General features: G+C 43.8%; 1 protein-coding gene and 2 long non-coding RNA genes across 3 annotated transcripts in view; all 3 read left to right on the forward strand.

Annotated features, from left to right (window-relative positions):
• The first annotated feature begins 1,478 nt into the window (after window positions 1-1,478).
• Window positions 1,479-2,211, forward strand: LOC106676342 (uncharacterized). The gene is made up of 2 exons (XR_001342260.4): window positions 1,479-2,012; window positions 2,105-2,211. It is a non-coding gene; the product is annotated as an uncharacterized LOC106676342 (long non-coding RNA).
• Window positions 2,212-7,047: 4,836 nt separating this feature from the next.
• On the forward strand, window positions 7,048-8,115 carry LOC106676343 (uncharacterized). The gene is made up of 2 exons (XR_001342261.4): window positions 7,048-7,916; window positions 8,009-8,115. It is a non-coding gene; the product is annotated as an uncharacterized LOC106676343 (long non-coding RNA).
• A 2,995-nt stretch (window positions 8,116-11,110) lies between these two features.
• LOC101484917 (hippocalcin-like protein 1) overlaps window positions 11,111-26,825 on the forward strand; it is a 53,153-nt gene continuing 37,438 nt past the window's right edge. Inside the window, exon 1 of the mRNA XM_004563691.5 lies at window positions 11,111-11,489. The gene's annotated coding sequence lies outside the window, so the exon portion shown is untranslated. The remainder of the gene's footprint in view (window positions 11,490-26,825) is intronic.

Here is a 26,825-nt window from a genome sequence, read left to right on the forward strand (position 1 = left end):
TTTTTGAGATTAGTCGACTAGTCAGATCATCATCCATTGAATGTAAAACAACAGCTTATTGTACCAGCAGCATCTGCTCTTATATATCTATCATAGCTTACAGCTTTAAGTGTTTAAGGTATGTGCTAACTAAAAATAACGACAAGATGATAGTTTATTAAAGTTTAATGAAATTTGCAGATTGTTTCGGTGAAGTTTAATAAACTCCTTGCTATCTAAAATATAACAGGACACCGGAGTATATTCTCGAGCATCTCACACTTCTGATAATCAGTTGTCTGCTTGACGTTTATTCAGCTGTGTAAAAACTATAACTTTAATCTCAACCAAACCAGTTTACTCAGGAACAAATAAAATACTAAAAAAAAAAAAAGCCAAACAATAACATTTGTAAGTTATCTAAGTGACTCATATATCATGTTTAACCTGAGTAGCAAAAGACGGCAGTGGGTTTGAAAACAATTTGCCTGGAGTCCGGTGCTCTCACGAGCTCTAGTGAGCCTTGAACCCCAGCTAGCTATCGAGCTAGTGGGTAACAGACGTCTCCGAAAACGTCGGAGCGCTTTTGAAAATATGTGGTGTCTTGATAAACTGAGCAGATATTTGAGGTTTACACAGCTACATTCTCGCCTGAAAATATGTTAAACGTTTATTTTGTGACCCAAAAAGAATAATAAGAGTAATATTAGAACTAACTAGCTGCCGCCATTGTTGACTGTCACTGCCCGATCCGTACCGGAAACCCAATCGGTACCCCGCATGCGCGAAAGGTGTCTACTTCCGGTCGAAGCATTTTACGATAGTTACAGGTCAGAGTATCTGTTAAGATGTTAAGAATAACAAGTATCTCTTAAAATGTTTCCAATAATGAAACATTTCAATATAATGTAGACATAAACGAAAAATAAAAAGATAGTGACGGATCAGGACTCCCCGATCCTTACTGCTCATGTGCAAAGTCGGACCGTACAAATCGTGGCTGTGTCCCAATTCAGGGTCTGCACGCTTGAAGTACGCATTTCAAGTGCGGTTAAGTCACCGCCATGCGTCGACGGCTGTCCCAATTCGAAGTGTGCTTCAAATGCATACTCCAAATGTGCCGTCGATTTCCCCAAATATCAAGCGTGGTCCGTATATATATATATATATATATATATATATATATATATATATATATATATATATATATATAAAAAACACCCATCACGCCCCTGCGGGCGGTTTATCCTTCAAGCTCGGGTCCTCTACCAGAGGCCTGGGAGCTTGAGGGTCCTGCGCAGTATCTTAGCTGTTCCCAGGACTGCGCTCTTCTGGACAGAGATCTCCGATGTTATTCCCGGGATCTGCTGGAGCCACTCGCCTAGCTTGGGAGTCACCGCACCTAGTGCTCCGATTACCACGGGGACCACCGTTACCTTTGTTACGGAGTATAGCATGGTGGGAAAGGACGGAGAGAAACCCCCCCCCCCCCCCCCTAAGTTTTGTTGGTTTTGTTTTTGAGTTTGTTTTGGATTAATTGCATGTTTTTGTGTTTATTTACGGTTGTTGCACCTGTGTGGGAGGGGAGATTTTACTCTAGCCCAGCTGCCAGTGAGGCGGAGTTGAATACAGGGAGCGGCTGATTGGAGTTCCTCTTTATAAAGGGGAGAGGAAGCAGGAAGTGTTGTTGTTGTTTTTAGTAGGACCTCGGTGAAGCAGGAGAGCCCCGGAGATCCAGGACAAAGTGTGCGCATTTTTAATAGAAAGGATTTTTTTTTAGCCTGGCCTGGTTTTTGCTTTTAACGAAACGGAGGACGTGGAAAGGAGGACGTATTCCTATGGAGCTGTGAGAGGACGTGCTGGAAAAGAGAGGACGTGCTGGAAAAAAAGGGACGTGTTGGAAAAGAGGAAAACGAGCACTAGACTGGAGACCTCCTGCGCCCCGATAAGAAGAACTGGACCAGCTCGGGGAAGTTTAACTGCCGGGAGGTAATGTGGAGACCCAGCCTCGAACAAAGTTAAAGCCTGAAAAGGTGGGTGGCAAACCTGTTTTAGGGAGCTGCAGGATTGATACGTGTTGGTTGCGTGTTCGTGCAGTGACCCTCTCTCCCCTGTTTGTAACTAGGCGAAGAACTCGGACCGCGGTGGTCTTTGGGCTTTGGATCCCTGGCCGGGGTTGTCTTCAGCCGGTAGTTTGCCTAGAGGAAGAACAAATAAATTTTGTGTAACCCATTGCAGTGTGTGTGTGGTGGTTTGTTGCTGGTCCCTACTAGAATTCCTATTCTTTTTGCACGGAGGCTCTCTTAACAGACCTCCCGTAACATTTGGCGTTTGTCGACAGGATTTGTGACCAGTATACAAACCTACCTGCCTTAGACTGATTAATATGGCGGATGAGTTATCTGAAACCAGGAATATGGCGTCACCATTTTTTATCGGTGCGCCCTGGGTACCAAAATTTTGTGGGCTTAATACGAATTATGAAGATTGGGAGAGTCAAATTAGCGCAATGCTCCGTGCTCAAAAGTGGTCGATAGAACAGCAATGTGATTTTGTATTGAGTGCATTAGGAGGAGAATCACGACGTGAAATTCTTATTCTGGAACAAGCGGAGCGGGATACGCCAGATAAAATCTTTCTTCAGCTTAAAGAACTGTATGGGGACAAAACAGCCGTGGGTACCCTGCGTGCCATGTTTTATGAATGTAGACAAAGGACAGAAGAGCCTATTAGAAAGTTCACGTTATGCTTAAGGGAGTTGGGCCATCGCCTGCAGACAAAAGAGCCACAAGGGTTTCGGCGGGCTGACCTGCACCTGCGTGATCAGTTTGTCTTGGGTCTTAGGGAGGGTGAGATACAGCGTGATCTGCGGCGTTTATTAAGGCACGATCCTGACCTCTCATTTGAACAGGTGCGTAAAGAGGCTCTGCAATTGGAAGCGGATGCGCTGTATGGCGTACATGAGGACTCCGCTTGTGCTGTAGTAAGAGGGGATTTAAAGTGGCAGGATACTCTGAATTGGAGAGATAAGTTTAAAGTGGAGATCCTTGCAGAAATGAAGGAGCAAATTATGGATCTCAAAAATACTCTTCAGGAGGAGCTGAGGGAATTTGTCCGACCAGCACCAATGCCACGGACGTTTTCAGCTCCTAGAGGTGAGCGAGAAAGGTGGAACCTTAGTTCCCCTCAATATAGGGGAGGTGTTGAAGTGTCCGAGCCACCCCCGGTGACAAAGCAAACCCCACGGTTAGTGGAGCGACCACGGCACAAGTGGGATGAGCATGGGCAGCCTATTTGTAGTAGGTGTGGAGTTAGTGGACACATGGCAAGAGAGTGTCGGGGCACTTCATCTCAGATGGCTTTAAACGAGTAAATCCAGTCGCTATGGGCCAGGTGATTGGAAAGGATGATAGTGGTCCAACTCAGTTAAACCACCCTCAATTTTTAGGGGCATGCCGTCAAGTAGAAGTATTCATTGATGGTAAAGAAGTGACATTTTTGCTGGATACTGGGTCTAATGTAACATTAATGCCACAAGCCTGTTTTAGGAGATTGTTTGGTGAACAGGAGCCGGGGAAAGAGAGTGATCTTAATTGGCTAAAGCTGAAGGCCGCGAATGGATTGGCTATTCCTTACGTGGGCTATGTGTTAGCTGAAGTACAGGTGGGAGACATTACCCTGAAAGATATGGGAATTGTGATTTCAAAGGACGACCCCAATAATTCTAATGCATTACCTATATTAGGTATGAACATCATCGTTCCATGTTGGGATGTGTTTTTTTTGAAACCTCAGACGCAGACCCAGACCTGGCCTGTTGGCTCGACTGTAGACGCTCAACAAGCGTGGGCATCTGCTTTTCAGGACTGTCAAAGAATTCAGGCAGCTGTCCCCGTACCACAAGTAGGGACCCTGCGACCCGCTTACCGCCACCCGGTGAAGATCCCTGAGCACAGTGAGCAGGTGATTTGGGCTAGGGCCCCACAGACACTGAGGAAAGGACAATGTATCTTGGTGGAGCCATTGGAAGGGCCTAGTACAGTTGCCGTTGCTCGATCGCTAGGAACTGGCTATAGAGGCCGGGTCCCCATCAAAGTAAGGAATCTCAATCCTTTTCCTATTACGTTACGACGTTATGAGGCCCTGGCTACATTCTCCACGGAAAATGTCGACATTCAGGAACCTTTTGAAGTCACGTTTGAGCAAACCAGGCCAGGCATCGTTGAAGTGGGCGTATCCCAGGTGAGCTCGGAACCATCTGGTAAAGCTCCTCACATTGAAGTTATGACACAAGGGCGGTCGAATCTATCTATGGAGGAGCAGGAAAAGTTAAATGGTCTCTTGAGGAAGTGGGGCGATGTGTTTGCTGCCGACGAAGAGGATTATGGCCACACAGATGTAATTACGCACTCTATTCCGACAGGTATGGCACCTCCTATTAGAGAGCGGTATAGGCCAATCCCCCCTAAAATGTATCAGGAAGTGCGAGAATTGCTGAATAATATGATTCGATCAGGGGTGGTGCGAGAGAGTACAAGTCCCTGGGCAGCACCCATTGTCCTGGTAAGGAAAAAGAATGGGGAATTGAGATTTTGTGTGGATTACCGCAAGTTGAATGCAGTGACACATAAAGACGCCCATCCATTACCTAGAATTGAAGAGACCTTGACGATGCTGACTAAATCAAAATACTACTCCACCCTTGATCTAGCAAGTGGGTATTGGCAAGTGAAAGTTTCTGAAGCTGACAGGGAAAAAACTGCATTTTGTACTCCTTTTGGCTTGTATGAGTTTGAAAGAATGCCTTTTGGATTGTGTAATGCTCCAGCAACATTTCAAAGGTTGATGCAGAGTTGTTTGGGAAGTCAAATCACAGAGTCCGCTTTTGTCTATCTGGATGATGTGATAGTATATTCACCGGATTTTGACAGCCACCTAGAACATCTGCAGGCAGTGTTTGCAAGATTGAAGAGCTATGGGCTGAAGTTGCGACCTGATAAATGTGTTCTTTTCCAGCAACAGGTGAAGTTCCTGGGTCACCTGGTGAACAGTGAGGGTGTGGCTCCGGACCCTGATAAGATTGCCGCTGTACAGAAGTGGCCGGCCCCGCAGACTATTCATCAGGTGCGTTCCTTCTTGGGCTTTGCCGGTTATTATCGGCGGTTCATTGCAGGGTTTGGGGGTGTTGCTAGGCCTCTTAACTCGCTGCTAGTGGGAGTACCGAAGAATAAAAAACAGAATATCCCCATAAATTGGGATGAGGATTGTCAGCAGTCCTTTGATCTTCTGAAGCAGAAATTGCTCGAGGCTCCTATTTTAGCTTTTGCTGATTTCAGATTACCCTTCCGGCTTTATACGGATGCCAGTAAAGTGGGCCTTGGTGCAGTACTGTCTCAAGTACAAGATGGGAAGGAATGTGTGATAGCCTATGCTAGCAGAAGCTTAGCACCCGCCGAAAGGGATGATGCAAACTATAGCTCCTTTAAACTGGAGCTGCTCGCTTTGAAGTGGGCGGTGACTGAGAAATTTAAAGATTATCTATGGGGGTCTCTGTTCACAGTTTATACTGATAATAATCCATTGGTCCATTTATCGACTGCAAAAGTGGGCGCAGTGGAACAACGGTGGGTAGCCCAGCTCGCAAATTATCAATTTGATATTAAGTATCGGCCTGGCCAGGAAAATGTGAATGCTAATGTTCTGTCTAGAATGCCATTGCAGGTGCAACCCCAGGATTTGGTGCCTCCACAGAGGGTGGACGAAAAAGCATGGGTTCAGGCTGTGAACATCGATTGGGATCCAGGATGCTGGCAAGGCTTACAAGAGCAGGACCCCACGCTGCATAGAGTGAGATACTACATGGCCCGAGGAAAGATGCCATCTGGGGAGGAAAGACGCCAGGAGCCTACTGCAGTCTTAAACTACATGAAACAATGGTCACGGCTGGAGTTGTTGGAGGGTGTTCTGGTCCGCAGGGGGGTGGATTCCAACACCTGTGAGGCGTACTACCAAATCCTTGTTCCTTTGGAGGAACAGCAACCAACATGGAAGGCTTTCCATGAAAGGAATGGTCATTTGGGGGTGGCAAAGACACTTTCGATGCTGCGCCGTAGTTTTTATTGGCTTCAAATGGAGAAGAGAGTGCGGGACTGGACAACATCCTGTGAACGGTGTGTACGTCATAAAGGTCGTGGTGACGGTCAGGCCCCACTTAGTCCTGTTCTTACACACGCACCTCTCCAAACCGTGGCAGTTGATTTCCTGACATTAGGTAGACCGGCAGACTCATACCAGTACATTTTGGTCGCCACTGATTTGTTTACAAAGTATGCTTGGGCAATACCTACCAGGGACCAGACCGCTGCAACTACAGCGAAGATGTTGTTGAAACATATTATTCAGCCAATTGGATGCCCAGAACAACTGCACTCGGATCAAGGTGGTAATTTCGAGTCCGCCCTCATAAAGGAGCTCTGTCAGTATTATAATTGTCGGAAAAGTCGAACTACTGCCTATCATCCTCAGGGAAATGGGGCCTGTGAACGTTTCAATCAGACATTAATAAATATGCTGTCCACCCTAGAAGAGAGGCGGACTCGGTGGGTACAATGTTTGCCCGAACTGCTCCAGGCTTATAATAACTCTGTCCATGCGTCTACAGGTTACACCCCCCATTACCTGATGTTTGGATGGAATGCTCGTCTGCCAGGCGAGCTGTTGATGGGGACGAAGAGACCCATGGAGTCAACCACGACGCAGGAGTGGGTGAGGAGACATCATGAGCGCTTGAGGCTGGCATACCAGATGGTGGAAAAGAGCAGCCAGAAGGCTGCAGGCCGGATGAAGGACAGGTATGATGTTGGGGCTAGGGCAGCACCATTGCTCCCGGGGGAAAGGGTTCTAGTCCATACGACAAGAAGGGACGGACAGGGTAAACTGGCAGCACACTGGGAGGAAGAGATCCAAATTGTAGTTGGCCAGCCAAACCCTATGAACCCAGTCTACAGAGTTCGGCCAGAAGGTAAAGATGGGCCTGTTAGAGTGGTCCATCGTAATCACCTGCGCATATGTACTTTCTTGCCTTCCGTCAATGATAAAACAGGAGGTGGCGCCTTAGAACCAGGAACGGCAGCTGCGCATGATATAGCGACAGCCTCAGACCAGTGGTTACTTCTATGGAGTATGGCACAGCAGATGCCAGGGCCAGGTCACTATCCGTCCTCCAACAAGTCCGCCCCTGCAACTCAGGAGGGTTTAAGGAGATCTGCCCGTGAAAATCTCGGGAAGCCCCCACCTCGATATACTTAGTAGAGTGCCCGAGGACGGGCTAGGAAAAAGTTGGGGTGGGTGTTACGGAGTATAGCATGGTGGGAAAGGACGGAGAGAAACCCCCCCCCCCCTAAGTTTTGTTGGTTTTGTTTTTGAGTTTTTTTTTGATTAATTGCATGTTTTTGTGTTTATTTACGGTTGTTGCACCTGTGTGGGAGGGGAGATTTTACTCTAGCCCAGCTGCCAGTGAGGCGGAGTTGAATACAGGGAGCGGCTGATTGGAGTTCCTCTTTATAAAGGGGAGAGGAAGCAGGAAGTGTTGTTGTTGTTTTTAGTAGGACCTCGGTGAAGCAGGAGAGCCCCGGAGATCCAGGACAAAGTGTGCGCATTTTTAATAGAAAGGATTTTTTTTTAGCCTGGCCTGGTTTTTGCTTTTAACGAAACGGAGGACGTGGAAAGGAGGACGTATTCCTATGGAGCTGTGAGAGGACGTGCTGGAAAAGAGAGGACGTGCTGGAAAAAAAGGGACGTGTTGGAAAAGAGGAAAACGAGCACTAGACTGGAGACCTCCTGCGCCCCGATAAGAAGAACTGGACCAGCTCGGGGAAGTTTAACTGCCGGGAGGTAATGTGGAGACCCAGCCTCGAACAAAGTTAAAGCCTGAAAAGGTGGGTGGCAAACCTGTTTTAGGGAGCTGCAGGATTGATACGTGTTGGTTGCGTGTTCGTGCAGTGACCCTCTCTCCCCTGTTTGTAACTAGGCGAAGAACTCGGACCGCGGTGGTCTTTGGGCTTTGGATCCCTGGCCGGGGTTGTCTTCAGCCGGTAGTTTGCCTAGAGGAAGAACAAATAAATTTTGTGTAACCCATTGCAGTGTGTGCGTGGTGGTTTGTTGCTGGTCCCTACTAGAATTCCTATTCTTTTTGCACGGAGGCTCTCTTAACAGACCTCCCGTAACACCTTCACCCTCCACATCCTCTCGAGCTCTTCTCTGAGCCCGACGCATTTGTCGGCTGCATTCGGAGCAGTCTACGAATTTGGACAGCCTTCGGCGCGTCGCTATGACATAATCGGTCTACAAATGCGGCCTCAGGAGGATGCAGCCCATAAATTTGGACACGACCATTGACAACTGTTCTGGGCCGCACTATGGCTGTGTCCCAATTCAGGGTCTGCACGCTTGAAGTACGCGCACTACGCGTACTATGTACGGTGCGTACTATAAGTACGAGAAATGCGGAAGTGAGAGGCTTGTGAAATGGGATTTTATACGCTTCGTCGCGCTGTTCAGGTTGCCTAGCAACCATGATAATAATCGCGAGACACGTTACATACAGCTTTGTTTGACAGAAATGAAGGAGAAAAATGTTTTGTTGGTCACTCATTTTTGTCATGACATCACTGTGATTAGTTGAGTATCTGAGACTGAGACCACGGGACTGTAAAACATGATTGTTGGGCTTCATTTCTGTGCTGAACAGTCATTTAAGATTAGTTAATAAATAACAATTAGTTAATGTTGTTCATGAGACTAAAGTCATCTCACTGTGGTAATGTAAATATAATATAGCCAATATTATAGTATTGTCAGATTATTATGATATATATATATATATATATATATATATATATATATATATATATATATATATATATGTGTGTGTGTGTGTGTGTGTGTGTGTGTGTGTGTGTGTGTACACATATACACACATATACATATATCACAGACTTTCAGCTTGTTGCGTTTGTGGATATGTGGCTGACTTTAATTATTAAACATTCACACATAAATAAGTGACGTCATATTCAGTACTTTTGACAGTTCACTCTTCGGCCGCTCCATCTTATTAGGGAAATTGCTGTATACTGATGCTGTATACACACACTGTTGGGCCTCTCTTCCGTCCTCAAGAGTTTGTAGCAGCAGCCTTCTATTGGGAGCAGTTGCTACTTCTACACACACAGAAGTTCCAGTTGTGGTATACCTTTTAACTTCTATTTGTAGCTTTTAAATGAAGTGTGTCATGTTGTAAATATTGATCAGCAGGAACTAGCACTTGGGCAAAATCAGTTTACCGGTATTAAAACTATGGTAAGTATTTTTTTTTATATCCACTTGGACACTTGTTAATGATACTGTATTTTTGAAAACTAAAATAAAATCCACAATTTTTGTGTCATTCAATTCTGTTCAATCTCACACCGTCTTTTGCATCACAGACTGAAATTAAAGCCATTTTTTAAACTCAGAGTGCAAGTGGAGTATATGTCCCAGAGCTAATTCTATTATTTGAAATAATAAAAATGTTTATCATAGTAAAAACTAGGTTTTGTTAACTTTATCAATTTACGGTCAAATCTTGTGTTTTCATTACAGCTGCCATATTATTATGAGATAGTCACCTCTTCTTGTATGATCTGAAATTTACTGTATTAGTGTTGTTCCTACATCATCATAATAGTTAGCTAATGCCTTTAAAAACTAACACCAGCAAACCAACATGAATTACTTAAACCCACATAGCAAACAGGACTGACCCAGATCCGGCATCAGCTGCCACTTCTGACTGACTGGTGTCATGGCAGGGTGTCTGTCAACCAGATGTGGGCCAGGTCTGGCAATGATGACACTATTTATGTTCCTTTTCCTGTTTTATTTAGAAGACCCAAATGGCATGTTGCAATACTATACTGCTATGGTAGCCAATGTTTTAAATGCAGGTTTGAAAGGTTTGTGAGTGTACACTTTATCCAAAACCTAGTGAGGGTTTACTCATGTTTACCACTGGGTGGCTGTAACTCGGGAGGTAGAGCAGGTCACCTACTGATCGGAAGGTTAGTGGGTAGTAGTAAGCACTCAGTTTAGAGAAAGTGTGTGATTGGGTGAATGTGGCGTGTTGTATAGAGCACTTTGAGTAATCCGGGAGCGTAGAAAAGCGCTATATAAGAATCAGTCCACTCACTGTCTGAACAGAGTTTCCTCATGTCACTTTTGCGCTATTATGTTCCAGCACATGTTGTTATTACATGGCTTGATTAAGGTACACATTAGGCTGACATCTGGGGCCAGAGCTAAAACTTATCTGAGCCAGCACAGGACCAGCAGTTTGTCTGCAACTGGCCTTTTGCTGGCCCATGTGTTGGCCACCTCTGGTAAACCAGATCTGGGCCACCAAAGGGCCGTCATTCTTTGTGGTATGTGGGCCATGTGTATGCACGTTGTGTGGGCCAGATCCAGGCCATACCAATTTTGCTATGTGGGAATTGAATAACAGCAAAGCTAACTTGAGGCCATATTCATTATACTGTATAAATTAATAAAGGACAATTGAAACGCTTATCCCCCCACCCCACAGAACAGTGGTATTTATAAAGAAATACATTTTTGTATTTTTCACCCCACATTGCAAAGCCATAACACCACAACATCGTGATTGGTCAGTTGCAATGATGATTTTGGACCAACATTATTCTGAAAATGCAGAAACAACACTTACACAATCACTCCTCTCCATATGCATTTTTTTCCCCTGAGAGATGAGGCCACCCCAATGTACAAACAGCTGAACGCTCCTGACCCCTGTGCAGTCCTCATCGCAAGTCACTTGGAATAAAAATGTTGTGCATGAAATATTATTAAGCACACAGCGTGGTGCGGCATCAGCCGGTGATGAGATCCACACATCCAGCTATTTTACTGCCAAAGACAAAGAGAGCGAGAGACGGGAGAGAGAGGGGAGAGGGGGAGAGAGAGAGAGAGAGAGAGAGGGGAGGGTTGTGCGCAGCGTTGGTGCCAATGGGCGCAGGGCTATCTAATTAAACCCCTACCACGTAATCCCAGCTACACCATCCCCCCGTTTAAATCCACTCCGCCGGCGCATACCACTTAAACACATTGCCCTCCCCTGCCGTCCTGTCCAGCCCAGGCTCCTGGAGGAGAGAAAGCTGCCACCACAGCAGCAGCACCATCACTGATGCCTGTCGCCTGCACGGTATCATGGTTTGAAGGGTTCGGCTGCTGTAGCCAGGGGCCACTAAGTCAGTCACTCAGCCTGCGCGTGTGTGGATGTGTGTGAGCGTGCACTGACAAGCGGCAGTAAGAGCACGCGACCGGTCCAGCGACGCTGTTCAGCCAGGAGCTCCGGAGAAAGTCGCACAAGAGCGAGCCGAGACGAGCATCTCTCTCTGTCCTGCAGCAGGGATACCCTCCTCACCGGCACCGACACTGCCTCGCCTATTCGGGTAAGAGGAGCGGGTCGACGTTATTGCTTCAGTTTAGCTTGCTTTTATGCCTAATGTATTCTAGGGCTAATATTCAGTTTCTGGAAAGCGGCGCAGACGCTTTTGTTTACTCGCGGAAACTGTTCGTCTTCCGGCTGCGCGGTGCTGATAAACCGCGTGAACAGACCAGTCGAGCTGAAGATATTCCCGCCTGTAGTATGTGTGTGTTTTTGACTGTTTGTGTCGTTCTCCGGACATTTCTTTAAAATAAAAGGAGGAGAAAAAAACAAGGCTGTTTTTGTACAGCCAAAAGGATGAAAGCAGTGTAGGTCTGCCATTTTTATGAATGATCTTCACGCGGGGCAAAAGGATGGAGGCGCGTGGCACTTCTCTGGAACTTCCCTCCCTGCTCTCAGGTCTCAGGTTTGGGCTGCACTGAAGCCTCCGGAAGAAGAGGCAACATCTTTGCCTGCTGGCTTATTTCTAGCCTGATAGTAAATGCGTTACTAGTTAACCACTGAGTGCAAAGCATTTCCGTTCAGAGGAGCCTACGTTAATCACGCTCTTTAATTGCATGATGCATTTTTGCCTAATGTGGAGTTTATAGAAATTTTAAACTAACATCTTTGTTTCTTTTGTACCAGCTGTGTATGCCTGCTTATCAAATAAGATAGTACCAACAAAGACTAGCCCAATATTTCAGGTTGTGATGTCTTTTTTTCTCTGTGAGTGAGGTTAGTTCACTGTTCACGGTTGTTAACACTTTTCCTGGGCATCCACTGTGATTATTACATATCAATACTGGACTGAGAACTGGATGGGGTGTGCACAAGAGGGAACCAAGAAACAATGAGTGGGAAACACAAACTTTATCAAATATAAATATAAACTACTAGAAAATTGACAAGTTGACAAGTTGTCATTGTGAAGAGACCTGCCTGCATAAATATGTATTATGAAGCATGTATGCCCTGTAACGATATGCCAGGGACATTAAAGCACAACATCCAACTCAGGGGCTAACAAAAAGCAGTAAATATGTTGGTAGAATTAAAGAAGAAAGTCATTTTGATTTAAGCACACTTTTGCAATGTGAAGGAGTGAATCAAACCAGTGTGAGGCACATGTTGAGGGAATATTGTAATGGTTTGCATCTCGAATTAGCAATAAAGAACACATCATTGTTAGAGATGGGCATGTCAAGTAAAATATATATTCAATATTCACTGGGAACTGTTCTTCCACTCACGCTCTAAGCCAGTGGTCCCCAACGTTTTTTGTTCCATGCACTGGTTTATGTCCAACAATATTTTCACAGACCGGCCTTTAAGGTGTCTGTATAAATACAACAAAATAAAACCAGTACCAGTACCAAAAAAAGAAGATTTATTCATAACACACGGGAAGAGACCCAGGGAAACTGAGTTAATGATAAAAATGATTTTAAAAAAATAACGCTAAAAACTGATAAAAATCCTGAAAACCATGACTTTCACACGTGAGCCTCAACTCTCAACAACTTACGGACCAGTACTGGTCTGTGGCCCGGGGGTTGGGGACCGCTGCTCTAAACAACTCAGGAATGACTGTTCTGGCTGATGTGTAATGTGCTAGCTTAATGGTGCAACATAACGATAAACTGGACTTCCTCTAAGTTCTGAACGCGTTCCGAAAAATATGTTTTGCTGGCTGTCGTTGTCTCTGATTGTGTTTGTTATTACCTGTTTGTACAGCAGCACCAACTATGACTGTGACAGACACTTTGCCAGTGGAATAGCTGGTAGTTAGTGGGTCATTTTTATAATTTTTGTTGTTTTGTTTAGCTTTAATGGTAAATGGTCTGTATTTGTATAGCTTTACTAAGGACCCCAAAGCGCTTTACACATTCAGTCATCCACCCATTCACACACTGGTGATGGCAAATTACATTGTAGCCACAGCTGCCCTGGGGCGCACTGACAGAGGCGAGGCTGCCGGACACTGACGCCACCGGGCCCTCTGACCACCACCAATAGGTAACGGGTGAAGTGTCTTGCCCAAGGACACAACGACCAAGACTGTCCAAGCCGGGGCTCAAACCGGCAACCTTCCGATTACAAGACGAACTCCCAACTCTTGAGCCACGATCGCCCTAAACTGCATATTACATTACCACACTTGTTTGGCATTAGTAGTACACTGCATTCAACCACCCAGCAGTAAAATCAAGGAAGATATGTTGACAAGACAAAGGACAGTCATCTTAATGACTGTTTGAGTATTAGAAAATCGTGACTAACCCCAAATGTTACATTAGTTAACATTAAATAATATTATTTACAGTGATGCATTAAAGGAAGACAGTGGAACCTTTTTTTTCCAACATAATTTGGACTTATGGTACTTTTAACATAACATATCATTTTTGAAAGGGCAACCCCCCCCCCCCCCCCCCCCCCCAAGGATGGGGCTGTGACACCCCAGACTCCCTGCTTTAGGTGCACCCCTGTTTAGGACCTCTGCTCTGCTTTTTCCTGGAGATAGCACACCAGCTTCGCTGATAGCACGACACATTGTCTCTGTCTTTTCTTTCCTAAATGCCACACAGCTATTGCTCGCCTTCTGTATAATCCTTTCAGATTTACCATCAGGCTTGGCACAGGGCGCAGACAAGCGAAATCTGTGCAGGCAGTCAGGAATACTCAAAGGAGCCGCATGATTGGCAGCTCATGGTGGGGGAGTGGGGGTGAAAGCCTTTGTGGTCATTCTCTAGCTGCCATTTAGGGCAGCTAATGACGAAGAGAATGATGAGAGAGACCATTTTAACATGGCCATTTTCAGCCCGACCCCAGGTTAATGGGAATGTGGAGGCACGGCCCCAACAAATTGATCCGTGTTTGGGGCTTGTGTTGTAAGGGAACCTGCTGAATTCTGTCTGAAGTGAGCAGAATTGTGCTGCTCATGTTTTTGGTGGGTAGAGGCAGCATTTAGCCTGCATCTGCTTGTCTAGTTGTTACATAAGAAGATAAATGTGCGCTGGAGCACTACTCTCTCAGTCACTTGGACTCATAAGCACCCCCGCCTGCACACACACTTCTAACTCGTGCTTGTATATACACATGAAAAGAGGTTTTAACCCTGAAGCACCTTGCAAAAGATCGATGTCGCAGTCAACGTGTATATCAATGAGGCAAGTGAGTTGCAGAGTTGAGGAAATGGCCTCATTAGTATCTCTTACTGTCTTTGGTGGTTTTTTCACGCATTGCTTCTGTGTGAATAATGCATCCCTTTCTATGTTCTACACTGCAGGCTCTCACATTATGGGAAACAATGTAGCCTTGCTCATTTATGTGACCCTGCTCTCACATAATGCCGCCAGAAATTCTTGACAAGATAGATGCCCCTGACTGCTTGCATGCATGGGAATACATAAGTACGCAGCCTCAAAGTCACTTTCAATTAAGGTTACATGTGAAGGCAGGTCAGCAGGGACATTCAGACTCAGCATCTTGGAGATCTTTCTTGAAGAGACACAAGGAAATCCTGTGAATCTGTGGCGGCGACAGCTCAGGAGGTAGAGCAGGTCATCTGCATGGTTCGATACATCCAAAGTATACTCGGGTAGGATACTGAACTTTATGTTGCATTTCCGATGCAATCCTTGGAGTGTGAATGTGTGTAAAAACAAAGTGCTTGTATTAATAAGGGTGATTGAGGCGTGCTGTTTAAAATGCTTTGAGTGCTCAAGTAGGAAAGTGCTATGTAAGAACCAGTCCATTTATCATGTGACTGAGGCCGGGGAAACGTACATGTCCAAAACAGCTCCAGGCTTAAAGTTGGGTTAACTACCCCGCCCCTGCAAAAGTGTGCTGTTTGTACATCTTCCAGTAACCTGATAGATTCGAAAGGTCAGAGGATTTTTATTTATTTTTCTCTGAGGAGAACTCCAAGGCCTTTCCGGGAAAAAAAAAACAATACAAAACAAAACAGTCATTATGCGAAAAGAGAAGAGAGACTTCAAATGAGTGTAAAATGGATCTGTGGTCTGTAGCATAACACAGTAATGGGTGGAAATGGAAATCGTTCAGTTTATCTTTTACAAGAGTGATATTACATTTAATTAGCAAAATGTGAGCAGTCACTTTCCCATGAACCATCATAACTGGATTTTAATGATGCTGTTAGGTACTAATGTACACAAGACTTTCTTCGTTTAAATGATTCATGGCCCTTTGAATTTCTCTTATAAGCAACTTAAATAACCTTTATAGTCAAACTGTGATTTTTCTAAATAAAATTTGAACAGGATTTTGTTGATTCGGTGACACATTGACTCAATTCATTCTGCGAAAGCAACATGATCACCTACTGTACCTAAACCACATAACTAACAAAAACAAGACATTATTAATGCCCCAATAAGTTGGATCATCTTCGTAACGTTGGTACGCGATTGCTGTCATTTTTGTTTCGTAACAATTTTGTATCAATAATACTATAAACCTTTATTGCTTCGATAGAGCCATGCCTCATGTAAGTTAATGACTCAACGTGTTGGCAGGGTTTCTCCATGATTTGCATGTTTCAAATTTTGGTAAATGGACTTGTAATAGAAAGTGATTTACTACTTACTCATTGTGAACACTTTAAGTATTTTCTATTACAAGCATCATTTACCCAGTTACAAACATTGATGACAGTTTCTTTTCTATGCCTAAATGCCTTGTCTAACATTCGGGCACACACTCTCATGGATGTATTGGGGGAAACTTGGGGTTCAGTATCTTGTCTGAGGATACGTCAACATGCAGAATGAAGCAGCACGGAGTCGAGCTACCGACCTCCCGATTTGCTCTACCTTCTGTACCACAGTAGAAAATGTGGTATTCGTGGGACCACACTGCTTAAAGTGTTAAAAAGACAAAAATCTTAATTTATTTAGATGGAACCTCAAAACTGTAGCAACTGACTGTGCTGATAGTAATAATGCTAACTAACAGAAATAGTTTGATAGTAATTTCTTCATGCATGCTCAATCATCCAGGTAAGTAAATCCTCAAAAGTTGATTCTGTTCATCAGATGAACAGAATCAACTTTTTTATAGCGTAAACTATAAATAGTAAATGTGTATACATTTCGCTTCAGAGATATCAACTGAAGTTGAAATGATTCCAAGCTTTACTCTCATGTAATACCACTTTGAATCACAAGGTGGCACAGCAAATCATTTTACACTCACCACCCAGTTGGTGAGTGGTTGGTGGAGGGTGGTCGCTGTTGCCAACTGATTGCAAAGAAGAGGCTGCACCAAAATCCTCTGTGTGGTTGCTTTGGTCGCTAGCAGATTGCTGTTGCCACCAATGGTTGGTGCCCAGACTAATAACAAGGAGATTTTTGGTGCTGCACCGTATTCCTTTTTGCGACCAGTTTCACACTAGTGTTTGCCAGCAGCCCCTCTTTATGCCTGTGTACAATGGGCTTTAACAATTGATTTTACAGCAGCTTCCACAAACTTTCCAACTGGTTTTGGAATATGCATTTTTCCCTTGCAACTTGTGGTTGCCATATCATCACTGACTGGTCTGTGAGCCTGTCTGACCGGGGTTTTAACATGGCCTGATTTCCAACATGAGGCATAATATTGTTAAGCTTATGTTAGCTCAGATGGACATAGATCCTGTTTCTGTCACACTTACTTGTTTCTGAAGTTGAAAGAGCACAGATGACACAGCTTCCTAAAAACAAGCTTAGAAATATTAGATTAGTTAGAAGTCATCCATCAAGATAGAAATAGATGTAAATGTTTGAAGCCGACTTAAAAGAAAAAACCAACAGTTATTTAAGTTCAGCATAATCTGGAAGAATCGAAGCTAGTTCATAAAAAGAACCGTTAAAATCATGCCGCAAAGGCAGAGTTTGGTGTGACAGGTACGACGAGCTGCAAAAAAGATTAGATCCTACATTTCCCACAGGGCAAGAGACTAATGTCCACTTTCACCAAGCCCAACTCTCCTTCAAATAACACAAGAAAAATTCAATGAATCCTGTTCTAAAGGTGCTCTGGTGACATCAGTGTGACATTCCAGGGTTACAAACCTACAGAAGGTATTCAACTATAACTGCTTTTTTAGACTCAGTAGCATTTTTTGATTACACTTCACACATGTGTAAAACGAGTGGAGTGCTCCTTAAAAAGACACAAAACTACGTCAAACTTCACACATAGCTTGAGGGTCGTGAATGCTTACATGATCATTATGGGATGAGTGGGAATCAGCAACTCAGACAGAGATGTTTTCATGGTCATCTCTGTGTGTGGATGTGTTTTCACGTGATCTGTTCGGGAGTGGGATGTAACCCACAAGGGTTAACGCAATGTCCATGCATCCCATGTGCGCCGCCGGCCACATAATCTGCTCTGATCCTAGTTGGGAGGGGCGTCTTCTGACTGTCAGACATCCAGTCTGATAATGACTGCGATAAGGCCGAGAGAGCAGCTGCTCTGCTGGAGGTGGATGGTTTAAAGCAAAATGCTAAAATCCAAAGATTTTACCTATCAGTCCGAGGTGAACCTCCATTTACTCTGTGGGCTTATTAGAGCATCGGTCCTGGGTAAATTAGCACAGTAGTGCTTTGCATTTTATGAGCATCTTTTGAATCAAGCGAATGAGACATGAAGCTTAATCAAGACTATTGTTCAGGCTCCTTATTGTAAGATCTAGCTACTCTGTCTCAAATCTCTGTCTGAAATCAAAAGGAAACAATCTGAGTTCTGGATTTGACAGAAGTGTTTTGTGACGCTTCTTTTTGTCCTCTAATAAAAGGACCGAAAATAAGTGAAGAAGGAAAGAGCAGGGAGTTAAAACAATAAAGTAGCTAGTGAAAAACAATAAAACAGATCACAGGAAAGCAAGAAGACTCTGAGTGGAGGTTTTATTTATTAAATGACTGTAATTCTGCTTGTTTGCCTCTTGATCTCTCCTTGCCTCTCCTCTTGCCATTAGGAGGCTGAAAGGGCAGCCAATTACTCCCTGAGCTCGGTGTGCAGTTTGGCTAATGAAGCCAGGGGAGGAAAAAAATGTGTGAGAGCAGGTTCTTTAGCATAAAAGGGCCACAAGCTCTCAACTGATAAGGCGTGGTGGGGAACACACAAACATGCACACGCGCTTCAGATCATATCTCAGTGCAGCTTTATCTTCCATGTCTCTCCCAGACCACAAAAATATTTCACTTTAGTGTCTTTAGAGCGATTTCTCTCTTCATCTCTTCCGTTCAATCAAATCTCTTCCTGTCCATCCACAAAAGTACCTCTCTGTCTGTCTCTTTGTCGATTCCAAAAGGCTCCCTAAGAAGCGAAAAGTAGTTTAATTAGTCCCTTCACTCCAAGAAGCTGTACAGTAGGAGAGAAAACAAAAATATCTTCTGTTCTCAGGGCGCTCCCCTGACTCTTCGCTCCTCCGGGCCTTCTCTCTCAATTTAGATGCCTCCCTTCCACCTGAACATAATGCAAGGAATTTTATGGAAGAATAACCACCAGCTGTGTCTCCACCTCAGTCTCATAAACATAAACAAAGTGGTGGTTGTTGTCGCGTCTGTGTTTTCTTATTTATTTATTATTATATATGTCACTCTAATTGTATTGAACATGGAGATAAAATGTTCCCGGTGACAAATTCAGCCCGTGCCTTGGAACAGTCAGTTAAGCGTCGCTCTCCACCAGTAGCCTTCTTGCAGGGCTCCCGCGACAGTAACAGAGAGCCAATCAGAAATAAGAAAATCGATCTGGGATCGGCCGGTTTGTATGCATTTACAAGCAGCCGTAACAACTGCAGACTCATTTCTCCGGCTGCTGGTGCAATCACACAGCAACCTCCTTCTGTCGAACTGTGAGCAAAAGAGCAGCATTATTCTGTGGAGTCTGCTCGGTTACTGTAAATGCGCTTCCTGTCTTTCAGGCCGTGGCATGGTGCTCTTATAATGTGAACAGCTTTTTTCCCCCCTGTTCCCTCATTTGACACAGTCACTTGTATGTTTCTGGAGACTCTTTTTCTTTTGTCTCCTTTGCAGCTGGGAATATGACTTTTTGCATACTGACTGATCACACTAATGAGCACGTATTGATGCTGCTGCTGCTTCAGAGCTGTTGGTTTGAATTACCACTAATCAATGGCATCGTATGAGGAAGGGATCATACAGGTCTGTGGACTCCCTGCGAGTAACTACCTACTGCAACGCTCCCCTGAGTACTACATACCTTAAGGGGCTTTCCTTTTCTGTTTGCCTTCCTACCACCAATAGGAGGGCTAGTGTGACATATTAGTTGGCATAGCAACAGCTAGAATGGTGTCGATGGTAGTAGCCTGCAAAAGGAACTGTCAGAAGGTGGTGGTAGTGCTCCTGAAAAGTGTTTACCAGCCCCCATTAAACAAACAAGAAGGAAAACATGTTACTAAGTTCCAGGTGTGGCAGGTGTGGCGTGGTGACGTTAGAAGCTACTGAACGAGCAGGAGAAGCTTGGAAAACCAAAGACTAATTAGAAAGAACTTAAAATGAAACGTGAGAGAGTGTAACTGCGTAAAGTTAGCCTGTTAGCAGTTAGCAGGGTGGTGGGAGATCTAGTCGAGTAATTGCCAGGATATCATTTTGTATTTTTTCCCAACTTTCCCATCTGTACTGATTAATCTTTTGGCTCACTGTGGTGAGGGATAGCATCTAGTAAAACACAGGAATTCAGATCCACCTCAGCTGTTTTTACTTACTTTATTATCTCATTTCAGATTCAGCACATTGTTTCACTTTATGTGAATACCCAGTCAGAGGAAATGCTAATGAAGCTTTAACAAATTGAAAAAAAAAATTTCTCAGGTAGCTAAGGTCCAAATCCCACTATAATGCCACTGTTATATATATTTTTTCTTATCTGGCAGTTCTCTGTGTCACAGTATTAAAGGCATTCTTACATCCAGACAAATCAGTCTACAGTTACATCACTCAAACGGTCCTCCACAGAGCTGGAGAGTATCTGTCTTGAAATAAAAGGCAAGAAAAAAATCCACAGATGGGGTTCCAAGATCTTTGATAGTTTATTATTCCTTCAGTGTCAATACACAAAAAGGAATACTTTCATTAAAGGTCATAAGATCTCTGAAAAGATTCCTCTGATCCTAAAATACCTATTGATTTGGGCCAGGGCTGAACTGGTGCCATGCAAAATGGTTTACATTACAAACATTATTCTTTTCAGTCATTGATTTCCTTTTCTAATTTGTAGCTATTCTCATGGAGTCAAACATCATTCTGTGACTTCATGATGATAATTGCTGAATCTTTGCAGCACAGTGGCAAAATGCTTTTTCTGACTAAAAAATTATAGCATTATCTTATAGCATAACACTTATACTGTGAAATTTACCCCATAATCATTCTGTAAATAATAAACCACTTCCTAAACTCGCTAGTTTCTGAATGAATGCCGCATAAAAATAATGCTAACTGTAATATCTTCCTTTGTTTCTTCCACCATGAGAAACATGATCGGCTAATTCTCCTTCAAATTACCCTTGACTCTGGGTCTCCTTCAAATTACCCTTGACTCTGGGGTTGGCTTAGAGCTGGAGTTGGTCCCTGAGTGCTGCACACAGCTGCCCACTGCTCTTAATACTTGGTTTGGTTAAATGCACATATAGAAAGATTTCCCCATAATAGGATAACCTTACTTAATTTAATATGAATGCTACCTAAACATACTCAATCCTAAACTTAGTTGTGGATTTAATGCCGTTGCTTTCAGCTGTGGTGCTTCTGCTGCATCACTTAACTGATGTCACATGTTACATCAGTGTTTTATGTCCCTGCCTCTGAATTCATATTCAAAGCTGCTAACTTCACATCTCTGTAAAATTGATCCATGGATTTTAATTTTAACTACTTGACTTATTCGAAATTACATTTGATTTATTTTACTGACGTTAAGGCTCTGGGACTACCTTTAGTCTTAATAATGCTACAGATCCAACCGCTGGTGTAAAACTGCCAAATCAAAGATGGAGAGCTAGCTGCTGTGGTGTCACCACAGCAAAAGACCACCCAAAAGCATTTTTATGCTACCATGTTACCTATGAATACGAGATAAGTTAATCTGTTCACCCTAAGTGCCTCAATAGCTCAACTTTGGAACATGAAACAGTTTCACGATGCAATGGTTTATACATTAAACTAAACTACTCATGATGCAGTTAAGAAGAAAACTATGCGCCCTTGCAAACTGCTCCTCAGATGGTTTGGTGATGTATTTATTTTTTTGCCTTGACATACTAAAGAATAAACCAAAATAACCTACTTAATTAAAGGGCAAGGGGGTAGTCCCACTTAAATAGACTAGCTGTAGCTTTAGGATCTGAAAAGCAAAGGTAGTGTTGAAGAGCATTAAACCTGTAGACTTTCTAATAGCCAATAGAAGGTTTTTTTCTGGTTTGAAAAGGAAGTCTGATTCTATAGACACCTATGGGAAAATGGCACGTCTGCTGTCTTGCCCTGAGACCTCAGTAAAATGTTTCCCAACACATTTACTGTCTCTGTCTTTAGTTACATTTTATTGAATACAACACAATGTTTGTTTTATGAATTTTGGTCCCCATTAGAGGATAAGTAGGGTGGGCCCATAGTTATTCTCATATGAGCATGCAGTGTCACGTCCACTCTTCAGTTTCCACTATCGTCAAGATGTTGATAGTGGAAATTTTCTGCCCAGGGCTTCACAACAGAGCTTCACTGACCACCAGTTGCCATCTTTTATATACAGTCTGTGCCTAAAACACTTACACTCCAAGTTGAGGTTTTCTGTTATGGACTGAATTTGTTTTTCAGAAGCAAGTTAGATCTTTGCTGTAGCTCAGAACAAAACTGTACCTTGTTCTTGTAAGTCAGATATTGGGTTGAAATAAGCTGTTTTCTTGTGAAGCCTTTTGAATTTTTTTTCAAATGCATTTTTCCCAAAGGATCCCGCCTTGAATTTAAATGCTGAGTACATTAAACATGCACTGTTTACAGTAAACAAGAAAAACAAGAAGCAGAGCTCATTTCATTTTTTTTTTGCCTCAATTTATACCCTGGTGCAGTAAGGAATCTCTCTTCCAGTGGTTGCATTATAAAAACGAGTAACCCGAGCAGCGGCTAAGCAGCACGAATTCTTTGCTCGGTGTCGATGGACTGATGTGTGAGCTTCACAGCCTGCAGGAGACAAAGGAGTAGGTAGAGTGTCAGAACAAGAGAGTCTACAAGCAAGAGACATGAAGTTGCCTGAATGCGTGAGCGTGCCCTGCACTTCAATACACTGCAAGTCACAGCACTGCATTGTGGGATATCTTCATCATGCAGCTATCGGCGAGACGCGATCGTTTCTGAAGGGGAAATTCTTGCTGAGCTGGCTCTCTCCCTTCACGGCAAAGGCTGAGGGTGGGCTGGACTTTTATTTAATGCTTCCTCTGTTTTCATGGCTGGTTCAGTGAATCTGAAAGTGAGACATCTATAATGTGGGAAGGTGTGGAGTGTGTTTTTTAGCTGTCCCTGTGTCTCCTGTCCCAGGCTTAATCCATCTCTCTGCATATGCAGCACTGCATTTAAGAAAGGATCTACATACATTCCTCACTCTTGAATTGTTTAATGTGGCTTTACTTGTCTTTTTATCTTAAGCAGACCAGGGCAAGCAAACCGGCTGCACATTCAGGGACGCGTCATCAGCTACATTCAATCAAACATCGCTGTGACAAGAGAGAAGTCACAGTGAAATAGGCAAGGCTGAGCAGGAGGTAGATTATGGTTGTGAGAACACAAAGTGGGGGTTAAATCCTCTTTATGTAAGTATGTTTGAGGGCAATGTTCTTTGCTTCATTTTAATATGGTGACTTAAGGGCAGGATCTCTCCCTCTTCTGCAACAGGGATACTCATCGGAGCTGGAATCAGTGTAATCACCAAGTGTAACACAGGGAATTTGAATTTGAGGATCTTCTTAGGACAACTCTGCGTTATGTACAGATAATAGGATTATTCTGAATAGCAGCCAAAGACATGCAATGACGAGTAAATATTACATGTTCTTTCTTTAATGACAAGAAAGTTTTAAGAAGTAATATTGTCAAAGCATTGGAACAACATTAGTCTAAATTATTTGGACAGTGCAAAATGGAAGTGATATGAATAAAAATGAATGTCTTTACTCGACATACTGTCACATAATGTGTGAAATGAAGCAATATGGCACCTACAGTTCTCCTACACATGCTCTGCAAACAGAAACACTGCCAGGTTATATATATTTTAAGTTCCATTCAGTACATTCTGCTTTGTGAGTCACGCATTTCCAAAGGATGTGTGATCTCCATATGATGGCTGATGCGAGGTGGAATTCATCCAAGAAGTATGGGGGGGGGTTGCTGGTGATTTTCTTGGACAATTAGCAAATGTCACAGAGAACATGCAACGTCGCCACGAGAGATGTGGTAGAGGAAGAATGAAGGGAACCAGATATGGGGGAAATGAAGTGGAAAGCTAAACAGAGAGCGAGAGAGAGGGGACAAAAAAGCGAAAGGGTCGCAACCTTGTCGTCAGTGTTTGTGCCAGCTAGCAGCTGGAAAAGACTGATGCTCCTGCCTCTCCCATCTGCCTTTCACACCCCACCCCGCCAACCATCAGCTCCACATGACCAAAGCTTCTCGTTTCTCTTCTCATGTAACTGTGACTTTTTCTGTTTTCTATCACCCGCCTTAAGATCAATCTTAATTTCACTGATGAATAACTTTTGTCTAAGTTTCCCACACGACTTTTTTTCTAACGATAACGAGGCGATAACTAGGGATGGGTATCGAAAACCGGTTCTTGTTGAGAACTGGTTCCCACTGTTTCAATTCCTTGGAATCGTTTGCCACTTTTAAAAACGATTCCCTTATCGATTCCAGTCGCCCCGAATGACGTCATCACGCTGAGTAGCGTCTTTTACCCAGTAGGAAACACGGCACCTGAGCGGCACAAACGCTCAAAAGTTTGGTTACACTTTATGAGAAAGGATGACAACAGGGCAACGTGCAATACTTGCAAAGTAGAGATTTCATCAAAGGGAGGAAACACTACGAATATGCAAAAGCATTTGCTCAAAAAACACGCGATTGCTTTCAACGAATGTCGTGTTTTTGATCCGCTCCGGACTAGCGAAGCTCAACCCAGCAGCAGCGGTAGCGTTTCCACGTCCTCTCCCGTTAATACTGCAGGTAACTAATCAATTAGCATTGCATATTATGTTAGCGCGATTTACCTTATTACAAAACCTGCTATTACTGTGCGTTGCATTTAGATAACCATGATGAGAGAGACAGAGTCTGGCTGGCTCAGATGCTGGCAGTTCTCGCTGCAGTCTACCGGTAGCGTCTCCTTTCAGGCCAGGATAGACGAATGTCACCCAGCAGTGTCTAAGTTTGTGGTCAAAGGCTTGCACCCATTTGCCACAGCAGATGCCCCCGATTTCACTTTGGTAAGTGAATGTGTTTAATTGTAGGCAGGGACATTACTGGATATTCTTGTGTAATTGCTACAGAATAATTTATGTTAAACTTTGTTATTGCTACAGGAGAATATTTATTTTATTATTTTACATATACATTTTTTTTCCTGGGGACCCTGTGACACCCCATTGAAGAGCCGTAGGCTGTGAATCTCTTAAGATCTCACTGTTGGGTTTGTAAGGCCATGTTACTCCTAAATTTCTATCTTGTTCAAAGAGAAGATATAAAACACAGTTCTAAGCTAATCGACTTTAGTGTTCTCCTTTTTAAAAAAAAAAGAATCGATAAGAGAATCGATAAGAGAATCGATAAGGAATCGAATCGTTAAACAGAATCGAAAATGGAATCGGAATCGTTAAAATCTTATCAATACCCATCCCTAGCGATAACTAAATAAATACTAATGCAGTGAAAAATCCATGATGACATGCATTGACACTTTCTTCATAAATGAGACGAAAAATTACGCAGATTGAAAAGCTGTTTGCATAAAAACATACTTGGTTTTTCCAAAAAAGGCTCAGGCTGGGGTCAAGTACATTAGAGGGTTACCTAGGCAACTTGAATGTCCACTTGCCACTGAATTGAGAAGAGTCACTCTTTCTTTCGGACACAGCTTTATACCTAACAGGGTTAACAACTTTAAGGTGTCGCTGTCCATGTAGCGTTAATAGTGTGGTTTTATTTTGTTTTCTTTGTTGTTCTTTGTTTCCCCACTGTAACCATAGGCAAGCAGAATATTTATTTTTTATTCTTATTAGGTTGTTCTCCCAAGTCAGGAAACAAAGAAGATAATAATTATAAAACTATACACACATATAAAAAAAAAAAAATTCCCCACTCGCCCCTGTGGGCGGTCAATCCTTCAAGCTCGGGTCCTCTACCAGAGGCCTGGGAGCTTGAGGGTCCTGTGCAGTATCTTAGCTGTTCCCAGGACTGCGCTCTTCTGGACAGAGATCTCCGATGTTGTTCCCGGGATCTGCTGGAGCCACTCGCCTAGCTTGGGAGTCACTGCGCCTAGTGCTCCGATTACCACTGGGACCACCGTCACCTTCACCCTCCACATCTTCTCGAGCTCTTCTCTGAGCCCTTGGTATTTCTCCAGCTTCTCGTGTTCCTTCTTCCTGATATTGCTGTCATTCGGAACCGCTACATCAATCACTACGGCCGTCTTCTTCTGTTTGTCTACCACCACTATGGTTGGTTAGCCACCACCATTTTGTCCGTCTGTATCTGGAAGTCCCACAGGATCTTAGCTCGGTCATTCTCCATCACCCTTGGGGGCATCTCCCATTTTGACCTTGGGACTTCCATGTTATACTCAGCACAGATGTTCCTGTACACTATGCCGGCCACTTGGTTATGGCGTTCCATGTATGCCTTGCCTGCAAGCATCTTGCACCCTGCTGTTATGTGCTGGATTGTCTCTGGAGCATCTTTACACAGCCTGCACCTGGGGTCTTGCCTGGTGTGATAGACAATCCTCAATGGATCTTGTGCTTAGAGCTTGTTCCTGTGCTGCCATGATTAGTGCTTCCGTGCTGTCTTTCAGTCCAGCTTTGTTCAGCCACTGGTAGGATTTCTGGATATCAGCCACCTTCTCTATCTGCCTGTGGTACATACCGTGCAGGAGCCTGTCCTTCCATGATGGTTCCTCGCCTTCCTCCACTTTCTTGGGTTTCCGCTGTCAGTTGGGGCCATCTTCGTGATGTATTCATGGATGTTCGTTGTCTCATCCTGGACTGTGGTGCTGACACTCACCAGTCCCCGGCCCCCTTCCTTCCGCTTAGCGTACAGCCTCAGGGTGCTGGACTTGGGGTGAA

Source organism: Maylandia zebra, linkage group LG22 (genome assembly GCF_041146795.1).
Source record: "Maylandia zebra isolate NMK-2024a linkage group LG22, Mzebra_GT3a, whole genome shotgun sequence".
NCBI lineage: Eukaryota > Metazoa > Chordata > Actinopteri > Cichliformes > Cichlidae > Maylandia > Maylandia zebra.